The 5433-nt window shown below is 33.3% G+C and overlaps 2 protein-coding genes across 2 annotated transcripts in view; one reads left to right on the top strand and one right to left on the bottom strand.

The window, feature by feature from the left end:
- LOC108622770 (organic cation transporter protein) overlaps positions 1-4971 on the bottom strand; it is a 34387-nt gene extending 29416 nt beyond the window's left edge. The window contains exon 1 of the mRNA XM_026811722.1: positions 4630-4971. The gene's annotated coding sequence lies outside the window, so the exon portion shown is untranslated. The remainder of the gene's footprint in view (positions 1-4629) is intronic.
- The window catches only part of LOC108622768 (uncharacterized), a 67957-nt gene that overhangs the window by 38704 nt on the left and 23820 nt on the right, over positions 1-5433 (top strand). The window lies entirely within an intron of this gene.

Genomic DNA, 5433 nt, shown 5'->3' with positions numbered 1-5433 from the left:
GTTCATTATATCTTATTTCGTTCAGTATGGGATAGGATATTTTTTATTTTGTTCAGTATGGGGTTATCATATACAGCATGATCTCAAGAGAACTTTCACTGATTATAGCATTTGTCAACACTTTTTTTCATGACTTCTCAAGAACACCTTCAATTTTTTGCAAGTAATTCTTTTACTCGTAATGTTTATATCCTATGCACATTCAGAATTTTTGTAAATTCATGAAATATTCAGTCTCATTCTTAAGAAAAGCCAATGCCCCTTTTGACGTGACTCCGATAACGTATCCATTGCAAAACGACGTGTTTACGATTCTTTTATCATTTGTAGACAAAAGTGAGTGTAATCTGTCTGTACAATTTGTTGTACATCGTGAAATGCGATAAACCATATCGTGTATAACCCGTTTTATGAACGGGAGTGTACAATAATGCAAAGCTTGTTCATAATGAAACGCAACGGTGACATGATACAAGACCAATGATACAAATGGATTCGCGTATTTGTATAGCTAATCCTAACAAATAACCATTTAATGTTTTTCAAGTAAGATAATGTTAATAACACTGTATAATACTGTTAGAGTTACATGATACGTACGTTGACCATCCGTTCTGTATTTCAGCAGACTGTCCCTGGAACTTCTTTAAGGAATATGGGACGTAAAAATGTTCTTTATTTATTTTTTATTCCCGTATTTGCATATGATATACAGGGTGTTATCTGTAATGTCATTAACGACTTTTTACCCACATGCACAGATTAGAATAGAATATTTAGCTTTTCGCCGTATTTGACTTTGACAGTGTAAACATTATTTTCTAGCTAAATATTTCACATTTCCACTTTTGTAAATCAAGTAATATGTTGATAAAAATGTCATGTAATACGTGTTTTGAATTCGTCTCGATGTCTTTTAAATATAGGAAACAAAAACAATATATAGTCCTATTTGTAAAACTCAAGGTGACCTCGACTTCGCCATAAAAATAAATTGTTTCCGAAATTTTTTTTACTGATATCTATTGTATACTTCATACCCTGCAACTCTTGTTTCAAACTTTTTTTTGTCAAATAGTTGCAAGTGGGTGAAAAATCGTGAGTAACGTCGAAGGTAACGCTCTGTATACAGGGTGGTCCACGTAATGTGTGCACCGTTATAACTTCCAAAATATGCATTGTACGAAAGAATGTTATATACAAAAGATACATGGTTTAAAAGGGTACACTATGTTGTGCGTTAATTTTTTTTATAGGTAAAGGCGTTTCGGAGATTTGAAGACCAACTTTGTTTTTTTAAACAGAATACTATATTTTTTATGTTTTTGATCATTTCTAACTCTTTGTAAATTTCGTGATTGAAAAATTCCGACAAGATTTTGTTATATTATGAAGACTTTATTTTTGTTCCTTGTTCTTTTTGCTTTAAGCAATTCTTTTTGTTCAATTATTTATTTCTTCCTTGCAATAAATAATTTATGAAATAATCCAATACAAGAGTTTTGTTATTTGTAGTTGTGTATTTATTCTTATAACTTCCATCTTTTTTTTTTTCTCGATTTCGCTCCCAAAAATATGATCACCATAACGATACGCGTATAACTGTCATGCGAGTCCCTTTTTACATGTATTGAAGAAATAAGATATATCTTGCTTGTCCGTTACTCGCCCCCTTTGTATAATGTGCGGATATGTTACATGTTAATTCAATTACGTATTACAATGGATACCATTAACATTATTGAATATTCAACATTGTATTCCACTCATACTTATCACACGTACTTTTAAATACAATTAAATACTTGTTGAATAAAAAATTTGTTTACAGTATTCACTACATGATTCTTACGAAGTTTTTTCATGCTAAAAACAAGTTCGGAAACAGAAAGGCTCTATTACGTACCGTTTTTAAAAAATAGTAGTTTTTGTAAAAATGCATGATTTTGCGAAAATGAGGTATCACGTGTTTCTGTACATGGTTTCTGTTAAGATAGGTGGCATGTACGCGGAATGTGAGTGAGAGGGCACGAGTGGTGTTGCGTTGTAGAGAGAGAGGGGCCTTGGTGTGGATGTGTGTGCCGGAGTGTTGGAGTGGAAGTTAGCTCGGGAAATCTGTATACGAATCTACTCTAAATACATATAATAGTTAAGTGAAAGCAACTAGATACAGCATTTGATATACATATGTCTACCCTATTCCTCGATTTACAACAGTTTCTTTATTAGAAATGCCTATAGAATCCAATACTGTGTTAGTTTATATCAATTTCATTCACCTATATGACCTCGGTAATACGTAGCATAATTAAATTCAGTCCTAACTTTTTTGAACACCCTGTATAGAATTATATAGCTTTCATTTTAATTCGTCAACCGATTTGATAACGGTAAAGTCATCTTGCAAATGACAGATGTAATATCTGTGTTATATCGTCTACTTCATTCAAATGTCAATTATTTTTATGTATTTCTAAATGATTATATAATTTCATTATCTTATATGTATTCTATTGTAAACATAATTAAAAATTTAGTACCAGAGATATGAAGCCGTGAAATCTGTTGCGATGGTTTAATTAATATAAGTACAGTCGAGTCCACAAATTTTAGTACAATCCTATTTCAAAGTTCAATCTTTTTAATACTAGATCTAGTAACTAGTTTGTCTTAGGTGTTAGAAATTAGTTTACTATATGATGTATTACAACAAATTAATGCATATTGCTATATATCTAATTTACGAACAAAAAAGCACACAATTTTTTAACTTTTTATTCAACTTTCAACAAAAAATTTAAAGCATGTTTTTTGCAGATCTAAGTATGTTAAATGTACATACAAAGTTTTATAAAAATCAGTTAGGGTATAAGACAGTACGCATCGAAAAATGTTGAATTTTCTCATTTTGTCTAAATTATCGTCTGAAAATTATTAGAATCTGCATTTTATTAATTCTTAGTCGTATATGAGTCATAGCAACGTTAATCGATTTTAATGACACAGGATATTCCACATCTTTGGATCGGTGAAGATATCTTTAAAAAATGGGCAAAATTTCGTGTTACAAATAAAGTGAGCTTAAAAAGCTTTAACTTCGCTTTTTATGTGGACTGTTCACTTGAGACCTATGGTACTTTAGAAACTTTTGTTCCGCGCGATTAGTACTATATGATCCAATTAGTGATTGCAATATCAGTACACTGGTATACCGAATACCGGTACTTGTAATTTTATGAAACCGGTATTTGCTAAGGTAAAATAACGGTATTTTCAGTATTAACTATAAATAATAAATATTTTTCTTGTTAATGGATTTAATTTAACTTCTTGTGCATCTAAGATAAGCCACGTACGTCTATAACGTAAACGTACATCTACTGTTATTTGAAATATGTATTTTTATGTTTGAACACTTGATCTTGATTTTCAAGGTCAAGATTAATTTTGCGATGCATTTTTTAAAGAGATCCCATCGATTCAAAGGTGGTGGTCGTGACGTATAATTTTTACACACCCTGTACATGCAACTTCCTCTATAACTAAAACTATTACTAACAACTAAAGCATATTTTACATTCTTATGAAAGAAAGAAATTAATAGTTTTGTCTGTTATGTTTTTCGTAATTACGATCAATTTAATTAATTCTCTAAACATTAAAAATCATCATTGTTTCAAAACTTTTCTTCCATTCAATACCATTCAAGCCGCCCATAAGGAAATATTTACATTACAAACAACAAAAGCGAGAAAGCCAAGATGACAAAATCAAACGAGGCACCCTGTATAAGTAAATAATAATCATTTAATAAATTTAAAAAGGAATAAATTAAGTATTCATAAAAAAGAACGTTAATTCCAATCAGATTTTACGCGTACCCTGCAGTGGGTGCCTTTGTGCATTGGAAACCGGTTTGCAATAAACAGAATGGTTAAATAACTCGTAAAGATTAGCGTGGCAACGACCTTGCCCGATGGCAGGAGGTAGAGTAAAAGAGAAGCAGGTAAGCGAGTTCGATTGCGTTATCAGTCGGGCACAACGGTAGTTCCTTCCTCAACCGGGAAAGCCAATGAATTCGGTATTAACGACTCGGCTCGCCTTGGGTGAGAACCATCTTACGGAGGGAATATTGGATTTTTAAACGAGCCCAACCCCCGCCGTGCCGCGCCGGGTTTGATCCAATATACTTAAACGGATTTCGAAGCTGCTGTTGCATCGCGGACGCATGAAATTGCATCGTCCAACTGATCTCGTATTCGTTCAGTACAGCAGAACCGGTGTAACAACCAGACTAATTGAATATTACAAAACAATGATAATAATAACAATAATCGTCGGATGCATCCCTTAAAGAAGATTACCGAGAGCTTCTCATTGTCACTTGTGACTATTTACATAAACGTGACTATTCACCTCGTTATATAAGCGCAAAGTTCGTGTAGTAATGTTCGTTAATGCAAATCACCGATTTCGCGTTAGTAATTCGCTGTGCGTTGCTCGGTAAACAACTACCATCGACCAATCGTTTTCCAATTTTCTTTGTCACGTCGTTTTCGTTGGTACCTCAGTTCTAAACTTGCTGATGTGGGTTGTGAGAAATGCGAGTGAAAATGCGGACGCACTTACCGGAACTTGAGCTGTCTCGATTCCTCGATTTGCGTTCGAAAATCGTGGAGGCAGCGTGAAACTATCGACACCCGAAAGTACTACATCCGTCTGTCGACGGATCTGTTTTGAATCCCCGAAGCGCTCTGGCGAACGTGTCGCGTACTTCTTATTGGTAACAGATAACAATGACATGGCGGTATTAAAAAATATTCCGGACACTCGCTGGTTTTCAGCCAAATAATTTATAACCGGGTGTTACACGCTCTCGCATCGCCATCGTCGTCGACGCGCCGTTTCTAAGTGTACACACTATGCTAAAGTGTCTGATCATACTTGCATCAAGGTTTCGCATAACGATAGTATTTTCAGTCTTTCAGTTGAAGTGAAAATTAATTCTTGGACAATTAAATTATATTTATGAGGCTTGGGGCAAAAGTGCCATTATTGGACGGTGTATTTCATGCATTTTTGAAAAAATTGATTGTGTGAAGAGTGGAAACACTGTATAGGATGCGTTATACTATACAAAATGTCAAAAGCATTAATATATTCCGCTGAGTGATAATGATGTGATGTGATTTGAGTGAAATGATAGACGAAACACTTATCTGAAATGCATTTTTTTAGTTGATTACCATAAATGTTTCATTTTGCATAAATATCCGCAATTTATCTATTATTATATTACTAAAAAAGAAAATGAATTAAACTTGACATCTAGTTTAAAAATAATTGTACGTATTAAAATGTGTATACATTTTTTGAGGCAGCCTGTATATGTGGAATGACTGTAAGAGCAATTATCAAACGTTTTCATTAAAC

The sequence above is a fragment of the Ceratina calcarata genome, unplaced genomic scaffold (assembly GCF_001652005.2).
Source record: "Ceratina calcarata isolate Rehan_Ccalc_2016 unplaced genomic scaffold, ASM165200v1 scaffold24.2, whole genome shotgun sequence".
Taxonomy (NCBI): Eukaryota; Metazoa; Arthropoda; class Insecta; order Hymenoptera; family Apidae; genus Ceratina; species Ceratina calcarata.
Note: the sequence above shows the minus strand (reverse complement) of the source record. Positions and strands in the feature narration are given on the sequence as shown.